Here is a 23697-nt window from a genome sequence, read left to right on the forward strand (position 1 = left end):
TGCCCGCGCAGCCCCCACCAGGACAGGATGAATGAAACTCTGGTAATTACTACAGCATGACTTCACTAGAACCATATTGGTAGGGTTCATCAGCAGCTCATTAATTAAATAGTTGCCATGGTGATGGTTGCCCTGGTAGAATGAAATCCTTTCTCCTCCTTTCCCCCTCCTCCTCTCCACTTCGCAGAGTTTCTCATTCATATTCTTGCGTTTTACATGAATGAAGCGAGAGGGGATCACGGGGCTAGGCAAAGAGATACTTGAAGAAAGATGATGCCCGTTTCCCCACCGTGTCTGTCCCCTTGTGGGCCTGAATGATCACTCAGCCCTGTCCCTATGTTTTGCTTTCCTTGGGCACACAAAGTCTGCCTCATATCCATCCTATTTGTTTTCATTGATTGCTTACAGCTCAAATCCTGATTATCCTGAGCACCTGTGTTATTCTGGGGTCCTGGGACCAGCTCCTCTGATTGCCAGTGGTGCAAGTGAAGGACTGGGCACTTCATTTGCAGCCCAACAGCAGAGACTTGGCAGTCTTCCAGAGCTGAGCCTTTGCCTGTGTGGGTTTTCTGTGCTTGATTAAATCACAATATTTCCTCTGGCTCTGAAGCCAGAAAAGACCATTAGCTCTTTTAGGCTGGCCACCTGCATAGTGCAGATCAGTGACTCCCACCCAATGCCTTCTGCTTCCTGCCTGAAAGCTTCTGGCTGAGCTGTGATTTCCTTGTCACGAGATGTCTCATCTTTGTATAAATATTGATGGCGATAGAGAACACTGTGCCCTGTGGCAATCTGTCCAGGTGTTTAAGCACCCCTCGCTGCTAAGAATCTGCCTCCCCAGCTTGCGTGGTGAGTCTTATTTGGCATTACTTCTCCCTTTCACGGTCTTTGATTGCCTGTGGGTGCTTTCTCACAGCACCTAGCAGGTCCCTTCCTCACACAGAGTTGGGATCCTTTCTAGTCCCCCTGGATGCAGGTGGATGGTTGATGATTTGCCCTGAGCTCACCATTCTGCGCACATCTCACCATAGATATTTAGAGAAGAAATACATCCTCAGTGGACAGCAAGACACGTCTGTATTCATTTTGTAAGAATGTTTTTCTAGTTCAAAGTATTCAAAGTAATGACAGGGGTGTGTTTCAGTATCCAAGAACAATGTTTTCATAGCACAAAATTGAGAGCATGTGGTATGTAGGACTGTGAGGAAGTACAGCCTGCTGGGGCAGTGTCAGAGGAACATACAGGGTCGCAGAGCCCAGACTAACCTTGCCAATATAGGCAAGTTGGGAGTGGTTGCTGGTGTGTGCTGTCCTTTGAGCCATGCTCTGAGGAAAGATGCTGTTGGTATGGGCCAAAATCCTATCTGTAGTGTATGAATGGCTGGGTAGTTTGGACGATCAGGGTTCTGGAGTTCATCTTTCTCCCTGGCTCTGTTTTATTTAACAGTCTAGACATTGCATCAGAAGCGGGGATAAAATTTAGCCCACGGGATGGATTATCCCTTGTCTGCCTGCTACCAGGCTTCACCCAACTTTGACCAACGTATCTAGCAATGGCAATGTTCTGAAGGAGGTCACTGGAACAGATGGAGCTAGGGTCTGAGCAAAATCAAAAATTCACATGTTCCTGACTTGGCCCTACCCAGAAATGCAAAAAGTTGCCAGGTCTATAACATCACCTGTGTTTTCTCCAGCCATGATACGTTCTGGCTGACTGCCTGCCCTTTCAGAGGCACATAAAAGTCTTGTGAAAGTGCCATGAGAAGTGGGACACCTGGCAGAGGACAGGACCCGCCTCCCTAGTAGCTCACAGCTGCCATTCGTGTTGGTGTTGCTGTAAAGCTTATTGAGCACAGATACAAGGACAAGCAGAGCCACACCAAATCCCCATTGTATTCTGTTGCCAAAATACTTTCAGCCCATCTGAGGGTAAAGGAAGAAGGACCCAGTTGTCTCACTGCCTCTAAGTTACTGTGTGAGCAACTGGGAAATGCTTGGCTCTGTGTGGAAAAGCTTCCTGTACTAGAGACGGGAAACCTGACACAGTTTTGGCCTGCCCCTTTGTGGGTTGTTACTTGGTTTCTCACTGTGGTTTTCCTTCCCCTTGAGTCTTCTGCACTAATTTTGTAATAACAGTTAGCGCTGGGTTTCATAACACAGACATACAACATGCAATTAGAAATTGCTTTGTGTGAAATAAAGTAGCTGTGAGTCATATCCAGGCAAGTGAATTATCTGTGATTATTCAGCCAAGAAGGGAGACAGTGGTAAGCAGAGGAATGTGCACACCAAGGGCTACACATCATTATTAGCATTTCCATACTATTTGGAAGTGTAAGGAGGAAAGCAAAGCCATGTACCATGGCAGGGTTGGGCTTATTGGGATGTCTGGGTATAAACATCCATGTGATCAAGTCCTCATGGGGAGGAACGGGAGATCTTCCTCTGGTCCTAGGACTTGTGCATCCAAAGGATGGGGCAGTAACCTCGCTAGGTGTCTCTCTGTTTCTAAAAAAACGGGGGGATACATGGCAGGTACAAGTATCTTTTAGAGTTCTAAAGCTGTGTGAAGCAAATCCTGTATATGGGGACTTAGCCTGAAGAGGAACTAAGGTTTCTTCAAGGGAAGATAGAAAAAAAAATATTTCCAGTACTGCCCTTGTTTGATGTGTCTAGTGGGTCTGTTCCTTTTCATCCTCTGGGAATGAAAAGTCACATTAGGAAGGGGCCCATGGCTGTGCAGAAACAGCTGGGGAACCTTTGGGGGTGAACAGTTGCCAGGTCTGTGAAACAAGGTGGTTTCTGCAGTGGCCTCTCAGTGCGTTTGTTATTTATTGCCAGATAGGCAACTTGGCAATATTTATTGCCAGATAGTCACTGCTGTGACTGCAGTCAGGGGAGCACGGACTGACGGACAATTTGCATTTCCTGAGTGGCAGTTAATCAGCCAGCGAGAGAGACAGCAACAGGGTAGGGATAATGTGGGCAGGGAGTGTGCCGGCTGCCTGCTTCGCACAGTTGCACACTTGTCATGGGAAGGGTGATTTTTTTTTTTTGAAGGCGTACAGTGAAACCAGAGGTCCTTCTGCAAGGAGGGAGTTATGTACAGGGAGGGGGCTGACAGCACTTGCTAAAGAACATCTTCACAGTCCTCAGTGCGTCGCTTCAACTGCCCAAAGTTTGTTTTCCGTCCATTGCAGAGAATCAGTTGACCCTTCCTCAGCCAGTCACAAATGCCTCCATCTGTAAAATGACAGTGAGAAATGCTTAATCTTCCAAGATGAATCTAACAGATGCTTCTCCCAGGAAATGAACTAAAGGTTGCAGCTTTGCTTGAGCGATTGTGAGTCAGGTATGAGTCATTTCTCCCTTGAAGGGCATCTGGATGTGCTTTGCTGATAAACACACAAAGAGCACAAAGCCTGGGGTGAAAGGTTATCGCAGGAAGGAGAAACTAAAAAAAACCAACCCACAAAAAACCGCTGAGGTATACCAGTGTACCCTGAACCCTCTTCTGTGGCCCATAGGATGCATTAGCTGGGGGTTTTAAAGACATTGTCTCTCAACTTCCACTGCATACTAACTTGTAAAAAGCAGGAGCGTTCTGTTTTAATGGAATGTGGATATTTCTGTCATATCTACTGTTTCGTTGCTTCTGATTGCTGCAGGTGCCTTGAGCCCAGGGAACCATGAGCTGTGGATAAAGTACAACTTCAGCTCGTTTTCCACACTAAAGCAAGGTGGTCTGAGTATAGATTAAAGTCAGAGCCACCGAGGGTGATAGCACAGAGTATTTGAAAACCCAGAAATTGATCTGTGTGAAAAAATAGTCATTTGCAGTGGTACTGTATGGCTTTCCAAAGTCATCATAAATGAATGAAATCAGTGCAGAAATTGCTGGCAAAAATTACCCGGCCTTGTTCTATGCAGATCAGAAAAAGGGCTCACAGTAATTCTGCTTGGCTTTAAAAAAATCACAAAAAGAGGCACTGGACTATAAAGAATTGAGTGTAAAACTTGTTTCCAGGAGTAGACCACAACTGTTTTTAGACGATCCTGTTAGCTCGATGGTAATCCCTGCTCCCATAGGATGTCAGAGGTAGGAAAGCTGGCTGCAGCAGCAAGAAATTAGCATTAATTGTGCTTCATCTGATGGAGCTAATCCTAGCCAAGTGCAGCCAGACACTGATTTTCATATATTGCTGTTCTGACCATTTTACTATCAAGCTGTTTCTTAGTGACGTGCATTTATTCATGGCAAAGAGCCTACAAAAAGCAGCCTAGCATCCTGCCTTAGGAAGCCAGTGGAGCGTGGTCTGTAGGAAGAGCTTCTATCTTTTACTAGGCTTACAGATACATCAGGGAGGGGGCAGACATGCTTGCCAGCGCACAAGTCCATTCCCAGGTTGGGAATGGAAGCTGCTGCTTCTAAGTAGAGGCAGGTCAGGAGCAATTACTCTGGGTTCAACTTAATTATGCTAATCATTCAAGCAATTAGAGGGATAAGGGTGGCTGACTTGCAGGGATGAAGAAGTAGCTAGCCTTTTTGGGAAAAGAGAGAGGTTAGTAATTAGCTTAGTTTGGGCTGGGAGAAGAAGAGGTGGTGGGGAAGATTGAAATAAAAATCTCTGGTTGTGTCTATGGCTTTAGATGTCAGGGGGGGGTTATGATTCTTAGATTTTGGGCTCGTCAAGAGCTTACGCTTTGCCATGTGGTAGGATATACTGTGGAGATGATGTTTCTCCTGACTGCTGCTTGCTCCAAGCTGATGCTGACGGATGCATGGAGTATCAGGGTTCCTTGTTTCTCTGTATTTGTATTGCAGGCGACCCCCTGCCTGTCCCCAGGCTGAGAGGAGAAGCTCTAGCTCATTCTCTGGGACCAGCCATGCTATGTTGGGTTTTTTTTTTTTTTTGCATGGGTGTATAAAACAGAACTCTATTTTTCACATTTGTCATCATGACAACCAGAGGAATGTCAGGTTTGGACCATCTCATAGCCAAAATGTTGCGCGTACCCCTGGCCTGTGCAAACACAATACCTTCTGCCCCAGCTATTCACAAACTGCCTTTCACCCATGGCTTTGTGCCTGGCACAGCCATGGGTTCAAAACTGTCTGGAGAATGGCAGTCAGGCCAGAATGTGACCAAGGTTGGGATGTTAGCCCTTGTAGCCGCATGCCATGATGGAGATGAGAGATGCCACCCCTTTGGGGGTGTCAAATCTGCATATCCAAAAAGAAGGAATAGCACAGAGAAGAGTCTGTTCTGGCTCAAGCATCTCTTCCAAAAATGTTCTTAACTTGAATGAGTCTTAACTTGAAGAACTGAAGCATTTACTGTGTGCCTTGAAAGTAATTTTAACTACGTCAGTTACCTTGACTGGAAAAACTCAAGGCGAGAGAGCATATCCTTCTTAGAGCAATAGATATCACTGGATAAAGGACACGTTTTGGTCCTTCCTCAGGTCTGAAATAGAAGCAGCAGGCTTGAACGTAGATCCAAGCTGCTCAGTATTGAATTAGGTGTGTACCAGTGAGGTCACCTCTGAAAGAAATGTATCTATCTGATACTTGTGAATAGAGGAGAGAAGAGAGAAGTGGAAGGGGGTGTCTCTGAAGGGAGAGAGATTTCAGTGTGTCCTTCTGATGAAGAGGGCTGTAGTGGCTTTCCCTGCCTGGAAGGGAAAAGCATCTGTAGGCCAGGCCTGCAGGGATGATGTGTTGGCCTGCTCTGTTTTCTCCTCCAAACCTTGCTCTCACAGATCGGCTTTGACAAAACAGCAGCAAGGCAGGCTGGAAAAATTCCTCAGAAATAGAAAAGTCAAGAAGTATTCTACTCAAAAAACAGCTTCCCAAGGCTGGTGACGTACTTCAAGATGGTGAATAATCGACCTCAACAGCGGAAGGGAAAAAAACAACAAAACTATCTGCTCTTCCCTCTGGCAGGCTCCAGTGCCTTGGGAGACGGCTCTGCTGACTCATTCGGAAAGCAGTTTTCAAAACATGATTCCTTCGCTTGGATCTACACAGCTCCTTTCCCTGGGAATGACAGCCCACCTGTCCCGATCACCTGCCCTCTTCCTGCTGCACGGTTCTTGCCTGGCTGCCAGCTTGGATCTCTTGGCACAGGCACCCCCCACCCCTTAGTCTACACTTAATTCTCAAAAGCCTAGTTGCAAAAAAAGCTGGGGTCTGATTTTTGGAAGTTGCTCCAATGTGATGTTCATCTCCTGTGCTCTACAGTAGCAAGCCACGTAACATAGTAAATAAATAGATATGAAAATACTAGAAACATGAAACAGAAGAGATTGCTGGTTCGGTTCTTTCCCATTAAGCATTTGGTTTCCAATATATGAAGAGTGGAGCATCGTGCAATGTAAATATGATGCCATGCTTTAAACGCACAAATTCTGCCCCAGGATGGCCCTAAGGTACCTGGCAAAACATGCCAGGGAAGAGTTGGCTCTGTGCCTGTCCCATTGCAGGCTCTGTATACGCAGATGCACTCCTGGCTGCTGTGGGAAGTGGGACACTAGCAGCATGGCACGTTGGGTGGCCCTTTTTGTGCAAGTGAATTAGGACTCCTTTACCTAGTTCCTAGCCAGAGGACATCATTGTGTCCGTCTTGTGGGTGCTAAGGAGTTTTTTGCTTGGGCACACATCAGGGAAAGCTACCGGGGTGATCAGAGCAGCAAGAGGGCTGTGTTGGAGGACATCCTGAACAGGGCCACATTTCCTCTGAGAGCTCACTTTGGTACCAGGACTCTTTCCACAGAGGACTTTTAGTGCTGGCACCATTGCAACCTTCCCTCCAGCCATGGTTGTGGTGGTGGGGAAACACCTGGGTGGGGAAAAGGAGAATTCTAGTCACATAGTTCTTGGCAGGACTCACTCTACCCTGAAGCAGAGATCTGTGCTGGAGAGAGGATCTAACTCCTCAATGTGTTCCCCACAAATTGCCATCACTTTGGCATGGCTGGAGTCAAGCTAGCATCAGCAGCACCCTTCTCTGAGCAACCTCATGGCAGCAGTGAAACCAAGAGGAAACAGGAGAGCTCCCTGTGGGAGCTGCTGGGTGACAACTTGGGTGGAAGGGGGGACATGGCAGCTGTTCCTCGCCTGATCTGTAGTGGCACAAGCAGGCTCTTGGACGTCAGTTCTCAGCGTGAGCGAATGTGCGAAGCATTTTATCCCTTGCCTGCTTCCCAGGAAGTCAATTGTTCTTCCTCCCTTTGCAGGGGGTAAGTAGCACATGCAGTTTCTGCAGGCAAACAAGGGGCTGAGAAGCAAAGAGGACCTGGGCCTGGGCATCTGTTTCACAGGAGATTGGGTCAGATCTGCAAGGCTCATCTGCCTTCCTGGCTGATGACAGCTGACAGCTGTGGAAGACAGAGGGAGAGGGGGAGACAGGCTTGATGTGAAAAGAAAGGGAGCTGGGATTGCAAAAACACACTGATGATGGTTTTGCTAGTAGAATTCCAATTCCAAATCTACATGCGATGAATTAAAAACTGAAATGGTGTTTAGCAAACGCCGCTTGCCAGGCCAAATTAGCAGCCTCATTTGTTGCTAGTGGCAGTTCTTTAAAACTCTTAAAAAGGGACTCCTTTTAAAATGTGGCATAAATAGGATGTTTTTTCAACAGTAGCATTTGCTTGCTTGAGCGTTGCAGTAATTTTTGTACCCTTTGGTCTCCCACAGCTGGTATACCAAAAGAAAATGACAGCACAAAACCCAGCCAAGCTCCTTGGAAATGTAAATAGACCGGAACCACTGGTGTCCTCTTAACACAGCATCAATCACTGCTGGGTGCTGGAAGTGGCAGCACGTTTGTTATGGTCCAAGCAACCATCACAGGCAGCAGATGGAGAAGGTTTAAGACCTAGTATCAGTGTTTTGGAGGTATGCATGATTCTCTGCAGAAAATGGAGCACAGATGGAGTCTGCTTTGACCTGCTCACTCAGTAACTGCAAAATACTTGTGTTTTCAGACCAACTCGGTATTTATCTTGAGGCTCTGTGGCATGGTTTGGAAACCCTGCACATAATCCCTACTCATGCTGGTCTCTGTTGGCCATTAGCTGAGCTTCCTGTGGATTTACAGTGAAGTAGTAGACAGTAAACCAAGGCAGGTCCTTAGCTTCTGGTGGGGTCTTCTCAAGAAAAATTAACCTGTTTACTTTCTCCAAGCAGACTGTGTTTTCAAAAATAGTAGTCTCTGGAGATGGTTGCTGCAAGTGAACCATTGCAGCTGGTGCTCAGTGCCATATTCATCAGCCACAAGAACAGAATCAGATCCGTCCATATTGGGGGATTCCCATGCCACAGAGACTTCTCCCGGAAGACAGGGGGACCTTAGAAAGCATGGGGGGCCTGTGCTGGGCTCTCTTTTGGAATGGTGGTGCTGTGAGATGCTTTGACCTAGGAGATAAGTGCAGATGTGATTTCTTGGGTGTGCCATCTTTGTGGAGAACAAGCAACGGTCACTCTCCAGTGGAGGGACCTACACCTGGCCTGTTTCAGAGGCCTGCCTCTTGAGGAGCTGTCTCTTACAACCTCTTCTTTCTCACTGACTATCAAGGGAGCCCAGGAGAACAAACCAAAGAAGTGTCTGTGTTACAGGTGTCTGAAGTGATGCAAGATAAATCCCACCTGTAGAGACCTTGTCATGTGTCCAAGCCTGGTGAGCTTCCCGTGTCTTCAGCTATAACTATGTAAGAACAAAGTGAGTTGCTCCTTTCATTTCTCCCTGTGTACTCAGAGGCTTCAGCAAGGTCTCTGATGGATCTGTAGCTGAAAGATGTGTTCAACAGAAACTATTAACCCAGTTAACACATTAATTCAGTAGTTCCTTTCAGTAGCATATTACCAGCCTACATAGACCTTGGGGCAGAACATCTTTCCTCCTTCTTGTTGTCCTTTGAGTCCTGATCGTGCTGTCCATATGGACAGCCCTGGTAAGTATTTCCCAGGAGACACTGAGATCTGTAATTTGGATTTCTCTTGGCCAGGTCTGCATGACAGATACCCGATTGCATTGCTCTGTTGGGTAGATAATACGTGATCCTGATGGACAGAGGAGGCCAGAAGAAGACTGTTTTGAAGGTAATGTTGCAGCTGTAGTTATACCAGCAACACTGCTTTCAGAGCTTGTTTTATTTGAGTAGCTCTAGGGATGAATTTTGGGCTGTGCTCAGAAGGATAACACATTGTTATATTATCCTGAGCACCTCATGTAGGAGCGTGCCAATTCTTGGATGTCCTTGTGGGATGTTTGTTTCTCAGCCAATTTCTGTTTCAAAGCTTGCTTTTTCCAAGAACACCAGGTGGTTATGCGAGTCACTGCTTTTCAGGTTACTGTCTTTCATGCCATGGAGCAGCGAGGGGTATGTGATGCAGCTGCCTAGAGGAACTGCTGAGAATTTGTAGTCACTGAGGCTAGTACATACTAGAGTTGATTAATAGCTGTGCTGGTGGTAATACAACTGAAGGATCAATCCAGCCTGTGTGGAACCACAGCTTAGAGCAGTGAAAGATTTCTTGCCAGTGTAGGAGGGTATTTGCACCACCTCTATCTTTTAAGATGGTTATCATATGTTGCCTCCAGGGAGGGTGGTTGAAAGCCAGAGCCCAGCTTGGGAGCTGTTATACATTCTTTTCTCCTCCTTTAACTACAGGTGGAGCTGAGGGGCTACTTTCTGACTTAGGGGATAGCTAGACAAGTCTGGCCACCTGAAATGTCATAGATTTCCTTTTCCCCTGAGTATGTCCTCCTGCTTCTCTCCATCTCCTTGAATGAAACCATTGTCTGGGGAGCTGATTCCACTTAAAACAAAACTTTTTTTTCTTTTTCCCTCCCCCCCAGTGATATTACTTCTGTGATCCCACTTCCTGCCTGATCCCACAAACTTCAGGGTTGATGCAATGAAAATAGTGGGCAGCACTAGATGTCTCAGGGCAGCCGCCACCATTGTCAAAAGAAGTCATGAGTCGGGCCAGGCCTTAAATCCAAAAATGTTACGAGATACGACAGGTTGGGATGGATGGAGTGGAAGATGCTGCCTCAACCATTGCCCTGAAAATGAGGAAGGATCACAGTGAAAAAGCAGGGTATACTTGCAGGATCCTCAACTCAGTGCTTAGCCAAGGATAGCAATTGCTCTGCACCAGCATATGGCATCACATTAAAAGCGGGCTGTTGTGAGCCCTGTGAGGTTCTGGCATGTCTTATGCAGCTTTACAACCTACCTACCATCAATAGCATGGTCACAATGGGTGAATGCTTCTTCTGAAAGGATTAGTAAGCTCTGTCTTAACTAAGAAACAATCATCTCAGTCAAAATTTAGAGATGAGGGCATTCCCCACTCCATGTTTTGCAAGATGGTCCCCAGGGAGGCATGCCTTCAGTGTCCTTCCTGTGGCTCCTGTGTGGGGGAATCTGGCCCCTCTGGCAGACATCCAGCAATATGGGAGAGGCTGTTTGCTTCCATCTGGCCTACTTTCATGCAAAATCCAGTGACAATTTAGAAAAACAAGGCATGTCCTTTGTAATAGATAACTTGATTCCATGAGCAGAGCGGAGCAAGGAAGTTACAGCTATGTTCAAGACTCTGTGCCTGCCATTCAGTTAGCAGGACAGAGGGTGACAACACCAACCACCAGGGAAACAAACGTGCATTTCACCACCTGAACACTCTGGGAGGGTTGGATGCACCCTCAGGTCAGGGCGCTCTAGCCACTGGTTTCTGTCAGTCCATCTTTTTCCAGGCATTGCAGCTGGCGGTGTCATCAGCTTCACGTTAAGCCAGCTGAATTGGAAGAGGTCCCCCATGGTGTCGGGGTGTTTCACAGCCTCCTGGCTGGGGTAGGAGAGGGGCATCCTGACAAAGAGCTGCATGGTATGCAGAAAGCAGTAGTCCTGGGCAAGGCCACCTGATGTCCTTCAGGCATTAACAACCCATGGTAGAGCCTGAGCTGGGTCTGACACAGATGCACCCTCTGTCCCTGTCCTCAATATTTCTATGCCAAGCAAGGTTGGCTGCTGCAGCTTGGTGGCTGCTGGCCCACAGGGCAGATGCCCCCCCAGAGCTCCTCTCTTGGAGACCAGTACAGGTCTCCCAGGCACAGTGTGGTAGCCAAGCAGGAGACAGAGCTTGGATGTGGATACAATTGGTGGTAAAGGATGTAAAACAAGCACTGTTTACTTTCTGCCTAGCGTGGACGATACACCCTCTAGCCTGCACCTTCCCACGCAGTGCCGCAGTCAGGACTGTTGTGTTTATTATGATTATTTTCCTCCCGGTTGTTAGAAGACATGATTTCATTGTTGTTATTTTTAATCTGCTAGCTCCGGAGCTTTAGGATGCTACCTGCCGACCCTCTGTTTCAATTCAAATCATACCTTTTTCCTGGTATCATTCGTATCACAGCGACAAGCCTGCTCCTGAAAACAACAATGGTGCATTATGCAGACTTTGACTTCTCAGCTGATGGGAGATAAAATTATAAAGAGGGGTAGGTGAATCATCCGCTCTGAAGCACTGATGAATACACACGAGGCTTTCAGATCGCAGCTCTGTGTGGTACGATGAGTGAGTGGAGAAAGGGGAACAATAAGAGATTCAGACAAATACAGGAAAGCAAAATGACGGTACGTGCTGGTAGGAGGGTGTCTTCTTCCACTCTCACGCTGGACTCTCCTGGCAGAACTGGAGCATTACAATAGTGCTTTCACCCTCTCTTTTTTTATTCTGTCTTGTGGTGGAGTCAGTGAGAAAAGCGGTTTGGTGTGGCATGAAGATGGGGGCCCTTGTCTTACCAGGTGGTCACTGTCACCCAGACCATGCTCACTGCACCACAGAGTGGGTGAATGCACAGAGTCAAGGGCGGTTCAAAAGAGGACTTTGAGAAGGAGTTCCTGAATACATGAAGGGACGTACAGCCTGGGAGAGGGATCAAAATAACAGAGCTTCATATTAATTTTTAAAAACCCATAAACTTTTCCTTCCTTAAATGTGAAGGAGATAGGGAAGATCCTCTCTTTTTCTCTACCAACTCTTTCCTTTGCTTCTCTCACCTCAAAAAACAGTGAAATGTGTTTGCTTGGAGATCTTTTCATAAGTCTGAAAAACCGAGAGGGTGGAAAGCTCTCTTGTTCTTTATTTTGCTTCACTTGCAAGACCTGGAAAAGACAAAAGAAAGTACTGCTTTGAATGTTCAGTTTTGTTCTGTTACTGTCCTTCAAGATATGTCCTTCAAGCTTGTGAGCAAGCTTTTTGAATTTTTATGGAGGAAACAGAGCATTCAGAAAACAAACCTACACTTTTCTGAGTGCCAGATAATATCTCTGAGGCAAGAATCCTGGATAATATCAGGAACTTCTTTAGCACTAAACCAGCGTCAAATCTGCCCAATTAAGTGAGAAGTCCAGGAGGTGAACTGAACGTGGTGTCTCCATGTGTTGTCAGAGATAAGACACCACATGCCAGAAGGCTCCTTCAGTTGATAGGGTCAGGTTCAATAAAAAATGGACATTGAAAAATAGCTATGGCAAATAATACAGTTTGCATACTCTTTAATAGGTTGGGTGGTGAACCACTGGCATGGGAAGAGAGGGAGACATCTTTCTGGTCTAAATCAGCATACCTAATCTTCCCAAAATTTTTATTACAGAGTATGAAGTAGGTTATTTTTAGGGAGAGAAGGAACAACCATTGACTTTGTGCTGACATCAGATTATACTGTATCGTGGTTGAAGCACTTGCTGTGGAAGAAATGTCTGCAAACCAATGTGGAAATTAAACTGCTCATTCATACCTATATAAATAAAACATTGTGAAGGAATTGGATGCACTAGAAGTTTTTCTGTCATTTGCAGCAATGTAAAGACAACTGACATGAGTGGTCTTCCTCCAGATGTAACAGATGTATAAAAAGGTGTGAAGGTTTTCCACTCTCCATTGAAATCAGCCCCAAGGCAACGGATGTAGTTTCCTTTGGAGTGGTTGTGCTCTGCCCATGCTGTACAGACAGCCATATTTCTGCTGGGTCACAGAGGCTCACAGTGCCCTTTTCTGTAGCACTGGCTCTCCATAGTAATTTAATAACTCACATTTATTGCAAAACTGTTATTCATATACCATTAGATTTTGGGGTGTGGATGTGCAGCAGTAAGCAATGTACATTGTCATGGTTCACAAAGCTCTTGTGACACTTGACAACCGAGAGGAAATTGCATTTTTCTCTGCTGTAAAACAGCTACAGAGATGGAAGGCATGAAATTAGTAAGCCTTACTATACATTAATCAAGGGAAGGAACTTGAAGATGCCCTTGGAGAAAGACAAAGACACTGGGCCTGGAGCCTGATTTTTGCTGGTAGCACGTGCTAGAGGGACAGCTCTTGTCAATAGCAGCAGAGGATCTGGGTATGAGCGGTGGGCAAAAGACAGTTAAGTAACCAACCTGGAGAAACCACGCTATCATGAAAGCAGCTAAGACCAAGACGCTGATAAGGATTTTGGCACTGGGAGCAGGAGGAAGGGGAAATTTGGAAACAGCAGATCTAAGGGAGGCTTTCCTGAGCCACCTCGGATTTCAGAGTCTTTAGGTTGTTGCCAGTGGGAGAGGTACCATGTGAAGATGGGAAGGGATACAGCTGGCTCTGCACCTTCTCTGCTCCGACACTGTCCCTGCAGGTGGGGCAGGTGACCAGTCTGCACGGCGTGTGTGTCCCCTGGCAGTGTGGATCTGCAGGTGCCAGGCTGCTGACAAACCTCCTTTGCACAGGGCAACGCTGCATCCTCCTCCCTTGCAAGCACTGTTGTGCTTTCTCCTGGGGTAGCTGCGACACAGAGACACAGAGACGTTCTGCATACATCACTGGGCTGGAGGAAGAAGAAACAGGAGCGAGAAGCTCGTGTCTGCTTCCTCTGGGATACTGGCTGGAAAATCCCATGCTGGCCTGAGGATTAGTGCCTCTGGAGTTCTAGTAACGGTGTTGGAAGCACAGGAAGAAAGGCAATCACAAGCCAGCACATAGACAGCCGTAAGCACTGTCCTCCATGCACGGCCAGAAAGCTGCCCTTCCCTGTAACTCTGCCTGCAGAATCACTGAGAGCTAACAAAAAAGCCACCTTCATCTTTGCAGCAATTTTTATTCAGTGTGTTATTCACCCCCCACTCTGGCTTATAGTTGTGCTTGTTTTCTCCTGCGTTCAAAGGTTGTGTGTTTGAGATCCCTGCATGGAAGATGATTGGTTTTGGTGCTGAATAGAGCCTTTTGGGGTTGATGCAAGACTGATTCCTTTCATGAAACTTGAGGTGACTTCTTAGCTCTAGCAGTTTGAAATGGGAGTACAGCTCACCTTGCAGATGGTTGACTAAAATATTAAACAGTGATTCACCATTACTCACTGCCTCATCAGCTCATAAATTTAAAATAACTCCCTTTTCTATCTTTTTTTTAATTTAAGGAAAAATAAAAGAAGTAAACTGTATTATGCATAACTATGCTAAATCGATCCTACAGAGAGGTCTGCTAATAAACTTTTTACTGGCTTCTGCCTCTTTATATTAGTTGAGAACTGAAGCAATGGGAGGGGGAAGAAATCTTGCATTTCTATGTTTATAGAGAAAATAGGAATGGTGACATCTCTGGCAAAATAAGGGAGTAGAAGTGTGAATGCAATTGTCCATTATACTACTTGGGAGGATGGAAATAATAGCTGGACACTGTGATCACAGGCAACAGAAAATAAGAAGGTGCTGTCATGTTGTTTCTGGGGTCCCTATTAGCTGTCATTAGCCATTGCCCAGGAAACAATTTGTAACCGCTGAAATCCTCATTAAAAAATTCTCATAGATTTCTGCCTGTAAACGAAGCAGGTTCTTCTTTCCTACAGCAAGCCTCTATCCCCTAGGCTGGGCACCCACTGCCTCTCTGGGTGTTGGGGGAGCTCCAGCTCATATGCACCAGCCCTGCTTGTTTTCTTCCCCTTTTCTTTTCTTTTGGAGTATCAGTGCAGTACTTTGCTTGCAGCCCCCCCCATTTCCATAGTGGGGGAAGCTGGGCTGTAAATGGGAAAGCAGAGGTGACACAGGATACACAATCTCTGGGACTAAGGAGTCAGTGATGGGCTGGTCCCTCCTTTCTTCTTCTATTGATGTAACTAGCTCTGAAGGCTTGTTCTCCCCTGGGAAATGGTGAATTTAATCCAAAAACTCTGGAGAGACAAAGCCAAAGACTTGGGTTTTCGTATTTGTTTTTAGTCTACGGTAAGTTCTAGTGGCTCAGTATTCAGAATGCTAGGGGTTGTAAATGTGCAGAGCGGGAAGCAGTCCCTGCCCAAAGGTTGTGTGGCCAGAGAAGAGACTGGGAGAAGTGGTCAAGACTACCAAGGTGAGTGGCAGAGCTAGAAATTTGGGCTCCTGGTTCCCAAGCCAGGACTCCCTCTACATAGACCAGGCTGCTTAATTTAACTTCCCTTGAAAGGGGGATAAGCCCCCCTGCCCCCAATTTTAGCTGCTCTGGGATCCAGCTTAGAGCATGGGGTACTAGAAGTTACTGAGGGCTGTAACAGTTGAATTTGTGCCAGATACAAGCCACCTCCCAACCACAGCCATGGCAGGTCAGAAAGCATGTCTCTTGTCAGTGTTTGTGCCTGCTGGGACCCATCCAGTGGTCTCCCATGGTTGGACCAGTGCATGCAGCACTTTGTGTGCCTGCTTGAGAAAGAAAAGTTGCTGAGGGACATTTACAACATCTCTGCTGACTAATACCAAAATTCAGTGATTTTGCTGTCTTGTGTAATCACTCATCAGCTTCCAGTGGCTGTAGTACTTCCTCTTCAACATCAAGTAGAATTCAAGTCTCATTTTTAAGGATTATTCTGGTGCTGTGAGTGAAAGCTGGTGGCACCATAAGCATCTCTGGACTGCCAGGGATGGTGTTTGCTCTCTCCTTCAGTCAAATAAAAGCAGAAGGAGTCAGCCTAAGAAAGCAGCATAGCATGAGCCTTTTCAGTGATCAGCAAACCCTTATGAAAAAGAAAGCATGATGGCAGAAAAGCACTGGCACTAATAGCTTTGAATAGTGGCAGCAAGATGAACAGACTGAAATCAAAGCTCCCCTCCCCTTTGTGCTAGAGAGAGCCCCCAGCTTGCACCCACTCTAGGGTCTTCCCAATGCTGGTTCCTGTCTCATGCAGGAGTGAAGCCAGAGTGCATCCAGAGATGATACTCTGGTCCCCCAGGCTTCTCACGAGTTATGAAATTACGCCACGAGGCAGTTGTCTTCACCACATTATGTCTCAATTGCTGTCTTGTAATGAGACTTGCCTGTAAATCAAGTCTTATGATAGAGTCCCAATGTCGTCCGTTATCTCATCATGTCAGTAAGCTCCGCGCTCATTCTTCAGCACGGGGGAGACATGCCTGGTGCCTTTGCAAAGGATGGATGGGACTGGTCCCCTGGTAGCCCTGGGAGGCAGGATTTGACTCATACTGCAGAGTCCTCTTTGTGCAGCCTGGGCCTCGTGGTAAGCATGATGTGTGGGCATTGGAGAGGGAGAAAAACACCACAGGCCTGAGGCTCAGGCTCTCCATGGCCTCCTTCCTAGCTTTGCAGCTGAAGATGGCCTTTATTATCCCTGTTATCTCTGCCCCCAGCTCCTCTTTGCAAACCATTACTGTGCTGGCCCTGGGGCTTGTTTGGATGAGGAAGCATTGCCATAGGCTCCTAGAGAATTTGCCATGCTTTTGTGCTCACATCAGCTGCAGCTCTCCTGGTGGTGCCTTTCCCTGGTTGAGGTGCTGGTCATTTGCAAGCTGCCCAGGAGCGTCATGATCATGCAGCCAGGGAGTTTAGGTGCTGAACAGCAGGGGTAGAAGAGGGCAGGCGGTGGTAGTGCAAGGTCACCCACTTCTGCCTTGCACCAAGGTTCGTGCTACCCATATGACATCATGGGTAAGAGTTTGAGAGCCATTGTAGACACTGCCTGAGGGAAAACTGCCTGGAGAGTGGCTTATTTGCCACTTGGATGCTGAGTATGACAGGAAAAGCACATGGTCCTTCCTCTCCTTGTGCTCTCACCTCTGCCCTCAGACACAGTTGCAGCCTGGGAACAGCCTGGCTTTATTTTGGTGTCTTAGCCTCTGTTGTCCTGATGAAAGGTGGGTCCTGTTCAACCTTGCTGTACCTTCAGGGTTCCTGTGAAGATTTCCTGCTTTCTCCCATAAAGGGGGCCAAAAATGCTTCAGGAAATGGCAGTTCCCCAGGCAACCACACTCAACAATTTCATCAATTAATCAGGAGGAAACTAAGGAAGAGAATGGGAAGCAGATGCTCTGAACAGGACAAGGCTATGAATGATTGATGCCATCTAAGAGACAGGGAGAATTTACACCAGGAGAGACCCCAGCCTGGGGCTGAGGCAACTTCCTATGTAAGAGCTTGTTACTGCAAAATGATGGCAGGGAGCCAGGAATGGCTTCCAAGGCGAAAGTCCAGTCCAGCATTTAGAAAATTATGAGGCACACTGCAAAAATACAGCCAGGTTGTCTCAGAAAGGTGTAGAAAAAAACAAGGAGAGATGGAGCAGGAGTTATATGCTAGTTTTCCCTACCACATGTGACAGTTCTCTTATTGAGCCTAATAAAAATGGATTTTTGATGCTTCTCAGCCAAAGTTATGGGTAGGTGTGATCTCTTAAAGACATTAATTTCCTGCCACATTTGTGGTCATGACTGTAAGCTAAACTGTCTGTATGTTGTAGTCCATGCAGACACATCTAATAACCAGTACTGCCTTAAAGCACTGCCTACATATGCAAGGCAGCTGAGGGAGAGATTGGATTTCTTCTAGGCACCCATGGTTGGATTAAAGGCTGTAGAGGTCTTAACAAAATGTATCAGTGCTCTTGTTCAAGCCTTGCTGAGAATGGCAATGGCAAGGGGAGAAAATCAGGCAAAGATTCTCCAGGTTTTGGTGTTTTCCTGCAACTCGATCAGAATGAAAATGAAAAGGTCTTGAAGAATCTCCTGAGACAACAAAGTGAAAAATGTCTTGACGTGATAGAAGTTTGTTACAGTAACTTGGAATCCATTCTTTTTTTTTCTTTGCTTTTAAAACATCTTTTATCCTTCATTTTTCTCTTCATGGCATTTTTCTTCATAAGATTTTATTCCTTCCATTTCCCTCCACGTTTAACGATCCAACTTTTGTCTCTGGTGGAAGCAACTAACTGAACCGAATGATGAAGACAGCACTGTGAGTATCGCTTCCTCTATACGATGCATAGCTTTTCTCTATATGAATCCATATGACAGTGCATTCTTCCCTTAACACTTTCATTTAGGTGAGTGCTGGAACAGAGCTTTTGCATAAATCAGCAAGAAAAAACAAACCATCTCTTGCTGTAACCATTTGTTCCTTTTATGTTGGTAATAAACCCTTCCTGGGAATGACGAGCTGATGTAATTTATCAATTGATTGTTGTAATGCACATTGTGGTACTGTATTTCACATGTCTGGAGTGCATCTTTTGATTACAGTAGACCTCAGCTTTCTGTTTGTAAAAGCAAGTGAAAAGATGCTCTCGATGGCAATGTTGAAATGAGTATTAATTGCATTAAAAAATCAGTAAGTAAAAAAGCAAGGTTCAAACAATCAAAGTGTTCGCAAGGAGAAAAGCTAATCAGAAATGTTAGAACCAGATTAAATCCGCCGTCTTTACTAGGATGGTTTTGCTGCCTTTAATGATATCAGCCCTATGGCTTTTCCTTTTCTGATACATTAAAAAACCATTAAATATACCTTCTAGCTTGCATTATGGATACCTGAGATATAAGAGATTTCAGCCTTCGATTTCTTTTAGATAATTCATTTTAGGCCATTGGTAAAGAGTGGGAAACATCATTTCACACCAAACTGGATTAACCAGCTTTTCCAAAGCAAGTAAGACCTTTTGGTCCTTCTAGGTGCAATTTTCTGTCGGGTGTCTGGGATGAGCAGGGACATGCATCTTTCTGCATGTATTTGGGTTTGGATGATGGTCCATGATGGTTCAACATTGCACGTATATCAAGTCCCCATGTCAGGAAGAGGGACAAAATATGTCAGGGCCTCAGCCTGGAAAATTTTCAGCTGGCATCCTCGCACTCCCCAGGTGCTTCCCAGTGCCACAGCCTCTCTCCTGGCCTGGGACATTATTCCAGGTGATGGCTCAAGTTGCAGGGGCCTCAGCCAGAAAGGAATGGTGTGAGGAGAAAATAAATAAGTCTCAGGCATGTTCCTCAGACATGAGAGGTTGGGAGGTTGCTTTCCTGAGTTATGGCCCCTGTTACTGTGGGAGCTGAGCACTTCAATGTCCTTCCCCTGCCTCTCCTTATAGGGTCTCCCACCTGGCAAGGTAGTAAAGAGGGAAGTTAGGATACAGGGAATGTCAGCTCCCTGGGCACCAGAAAAATGCCATCAGGCAGATCTTCAACCATCCTGCTCAGCTGTTGTATAAACCTTGGGAGAGACCTCAACTAGCCAAAGCATCAGTTCCTCCTCCAGCCAATGTGTTGCCCTGGAGTCTGTTCCCTTGCTTTCTGGGTGAGGCTTGAGTGATGGCCAGTTCCAAGGATGACTGAGGAAGATGTGCTTTTCCAGGTAAAATGACCATCCTGAAGTAAGTCTTACACCAGAATGTGAGAGGAGACTACAGAAGGTCTTCGACTCTCCCTCCCATGCTGTCTTGGGTGACAGCCCTTGCTGTTGTGTCTCCTGGACCCCTAGCAAAAAGGTCTTTATTTCTTTCCACCTCTCTCTCTCTAGCATCCTGCTAAGGTGCTAAATGTATCTCTCTTGTGTTGGTCTGCTGAAATGCGAAAAAGCATGGGATAAGTGGAATTTAACATCAAATTGAGTGAAGGAAGAGCAGTTAGTTGGATAGACCTCTCTGTTCTTTGCGCTCTTGCCTGGCCAAAATGTGAGAGGAATAGTAGGAAGGCTGCAGATCTGCACTGAGAAGGGAAAAAGTACTCATTGAAGGGCATAATTTGTCCACCCCAAAGCAAACACAAGCCACACTCTCCCAGGGATGATAGAGGGGCCAAGTGACTTCTCAGTGTGCTGCCGCAGGGCTGCTGAACGTTGTGCTGCTCAGAGCAGAGTGCCAGCTGAAACTGCAGCTCCGACCAAGAAATTCCCAGGGATAACCTGCCAGACCACGATGCAAATTTACATGAAACGTGTTTGCTCCTGCCCATAAATAACTTCTGGAAGCGTGACTGCAGTCTGACACTGCTTTATTGGTTGGGCTGTGCTAATTATAAGCCACTCCAGTGGGAGAGTAAGGAGAAGGAGTGACGTGCTCTCGCCAGCACCGAAAGCCTTGTGACTGGCTTCGTTTCCGTTTAGCAACAAACCTTTGTGACACAGTTTCAGACTGCAGAAGCTGAAGTTCCATTGTGCACAAGGAAAAATGTTAATGGTCAGCTCTGATTTACCTGCAGATGACAATAGCAAAAGCAATTATATGTCCATCTCAATGAACTGCAGAGTCAATTACAGGTTCATGGTGAGGGCTTGGCTCATGCCAAAAACTGGGGTGTCATGAGAAGGGTCGACAGATGCACACTGCAGAAAGTTGATGTGCTTGGTTTTGCTCTGTGCTGCTTACGTGACAATAAGGTTCTCAGAGAAAACTCTTGTCATCACAGCATAAGTTTGAAGCACCTCCTGGCCAGCAATGGACTCACTTGGATTAACCCTGGTGTAATCAAGGTCAGAAACAGGTCAGAAGAATGCACCTGTGCACACACATACCTATGACCAGGAATACTGACAGAAGGTTCCAAAATTGCTGAATTAAATAAACTTCAAGAATCAATCTGATTTCCTGAGAAAGGTGATGTGTCTCTATTTCAGGTAATTTTTTTGCTGTTAGTCAGTGGGACTTTAAAAATATGGACCCATTTGTTGTGTCAGACATTAAATGGCTTTTTAAATTAAAGAACAGTGGTACTGGTCAGTTTTTTTTAAAATCAGAGGACCTGGCCCTTGAGATATGTTAGCTGCTGCTTCCTTCTGAAAAGCCAGGAAAAGCAAGCATGAGAGAGCAATTACAGTGGCTGCACATTGCCTGCACGGATGTGGACTGCCAGCTGGGAAAGCCTTTTGCTGTGATTCTGCACAGCGCTGATGAGCTGGGCAGCAGTTTGGATTCCTTCCCTGAAAGAGCTGTGCTGGTCTAGGTGCATAGAGATTTCCTTGATGCTTTCATTTAAAAGTTGGGGTTGAGCTCTAGACAAAATGTTATTCACTCAAGCAACAATGTCCTTTGTGCCCGCCTGGCCCAGGCTTGACCTTTTTGGAAAGTTGCAGCTCAGGTGAGTTGCCTGTTTCCCAGAAGGAGGTGAGGCAAAATGATGCATTAAAAAAATTCTGACACCTTCAAGACCCTTCCTGCTCTGAAGCAGAATGTGCTATTTGGTAGAAGGAAGCCAGCTCAGGGTCAAGCTTTGCTAGCTCTAGCTAGAAGTTGCATTGATCAAAGCTATAATTTTTTTGAGTCAAAACCTCCTGCTGTAAAAAATCAAACACTGGGATAGAGTCCCAAAGCAGGTAACTCCTCTGCTCAGCTCAGGTCACAGATGTCCTTGTGTTTTGGGGGATGCAAAGAGCATCTTGATTTTGAATGTTTCGGGCAGAGCAATTCTGGAGTGGAAGGGGCTGAAGGACTGTAGATGGTCACAGACACAAAACTGGTCTCAGAACTGCTCTAACTAGTTCAAAGGAGCAATTTCCTCCTGACTTCCCATGAATGAAAGGGATGGCTGGGGCAGATAGTTCCTCAGTCATGGTCCCCAAATTTCAAAAAGAAGAACATTTAAATAGATGAGTATCCAGGAGCCAGAGGACTGCTCAGCTCCTTCAGTGCCACCCCTGGACTGATCTCTGCTGATCTTTCACAACCAGCCAGAAGAACTAACACTCCTGTGGACTAGGCTTCAGGTGGTGAGGAAAGCATGGGAAGCCGAATGTGTTCCTGTAAGAGGTGAGGATGTGGTTGCATTCTCTGTGGACCTGCTTTCTCTGCTGCAGGTGAGCCTGCCCTAGGCTGGTGGACTGAGTCCCTGCTGATTTGTTGAGGAGGCTGGGAAGTCAGCCCACTGCTCCTGGTGATGTGGAGGGGATGGGGGTAGGACCATTCTCTGGGATTGTGCTTCTCTATGTTTTGCCATACTTTGCCCTATTTTATCCACTCACCTAACATATGCTTCTAGACCCAGAAAGTCCATGTGATACTATCGTCTGAGCTATATTGCCGGACAAAGGGGAAAATGCACAGAACATGAGAAAAACAGGAAGGGAGAGAAAAGGGAAATCACTTAGGTTCTGGTAACGAATGTCTGCTCTCTCCTTCTAGGGAAATGTGTCTGTTTGTTTACCTTTTTGCAAATTATCTCCTTTTTCCCATGCAAAAACCTCCCATTCAGATGTGCCTTCAGCAAGTGGAGCAGTGGAGTGATGTTTTCTGCAGACGAGATGCTTGTTAGCTGGGCAACTGGTGCTAACCAGAGTCAGACCAGCTTAGGAGAGCAGTTAAACGTGAGTGCTCTTTCTTGGCTTTCCTAATTAGATCTGGGTTGTGAGCTCAGTTGTGAGACCACCCATATCTCTGTTGTGGCTCTGACTGTCCCAGCTTGCAGCAGTGCCTGGCCATGGCTCAGGTGAAATAACAGAACAGGGAGTACTCCCAGGATATATAGACAGAGAAGAGAGTTTAGTTGCATAGATGTGAGCTCTGCAGTGCCGCTTGCCCTCTAGGCCAGACAGTGAGCCTTGGCCCATGTTATTTACTAGCCCAGATAAAGCTACTGGGACTTCAGCCCATGGTCAAGACCTGTGGGAGAAGTGATGCCTTTGAGTCACGCTGCAGAGTCAGCACAGCATCACCTCCTCTACCGAGAGAGAAGCAGCAACATTTCCAGCATGCTGCAGGTTTTGCGGAGGGAACTTTGGCAGCTGAGAGATGGAGAGCTGTGAGTGCTGGTGCAGAGAGTCCCATGTGCCATTCTCTGGAGGCCCACCTCGGTATTTGAGTCAGAATGACTCTTCTCCTCTTCTTTCCCTTTCTGAGTCACTGCCACAGTCTATTTCTGGCTTGTGCTTTAGGAAGAGTGGTTTGATGAGAATGTTTTAAAGAGGTCATAGCTGGTACCAAAGGGTACATATCAAGATGTTTTCCGTAACTAGATTAGTCCAGTTGGGCTATACATGGTGACACTTTTGTATACACTGCTGGGAAGTAGGTTGAAGCAAAAGTCCAGCACTGCCTGGGTTCACTGAGCCCAAAGAGTGGGGATGGGGTTGAGACTGCCACTAGTGGTGGAGCTTTTTCAGGTCCCCTGGTGCCCTGTCTGTGAAGAGCAGGTGCCTGGCATAGTCTCAGAGCCTAGCCTTAGCCTGGAGAAAGCCTGAAGGGACCCAAGAAAAGTGCATCCATTACTGTCTTGCCAGAAGATGACTCTGGAAAGGGGGCACTGACTACTGTTAGGTCACTCCCAGAGAGGATGGAGTCACCACCTTAGAGCAGGAGAGCACAGACACACTTTTTAGTCCAAATAGCTCATCTCCTAGACAGGTTCAATTCTTCCTTCCTGGATATCAGGTAGGGGGCAAGATTCCCCTCCTGGAGGTGCCTGGCT

The 23697-nt window shown here is 46.4% G+C and overlaps 1 protein-coding gene and 1 long non-coding RNA gene across 4 annotated transcripts in view; one reads left to right on the forward strand and one right to left on the reverse strand.

Moving 5' to 3' along the window:
* The window catches only part of LOC128136775 (uncharacterized), a 36963-nt gene extending 27123 nt beyond the window's left edge, over positions 1 to 9840 (forward strand). The window contains exons 2-4 of one of the 2 annotated variants that reach the window (XR_008233471.1): positions 3201 to 3352; positions 4826 to 4899; positions 7703 to 9840. This is a non-coding gene — a long non-coding RNA (uncharacterized LOC128136775). The remainder of the gene's footprint in view (positions 1 to 3200; positions 3353 to 4825; positions 4900 to 7702) is intronic. The other variant, XR_008233473.1, reaches the window with a different exon arrangement.
* The window catches only part of SARAF (store-operated calcium entry associated regulatory factor), a 299073-nt gene that overhangs the window by 111737 nt on the left and 163639 nt on the right, over positions 1 to 23697 (reverse strand). The window lies entirely within an intron of this gene.

The sequence above is a fragment of the Harpia harpyja genome, chromosome 2 (assembly GCF_026419915.1).
Source record: "Harpia harpyja isolate bHarHar1 chromosome 2, bHarHar1 primary haplotype, whole genome shotgun sequence".
In the NCBI taxonomy this organism is placed as follows: domain Eukaryota; kingdom Metazoa; phylum Chordata; class Aves; order Accipitriformes; family Accipitridae; genus Harpia; species Harpia harpyja.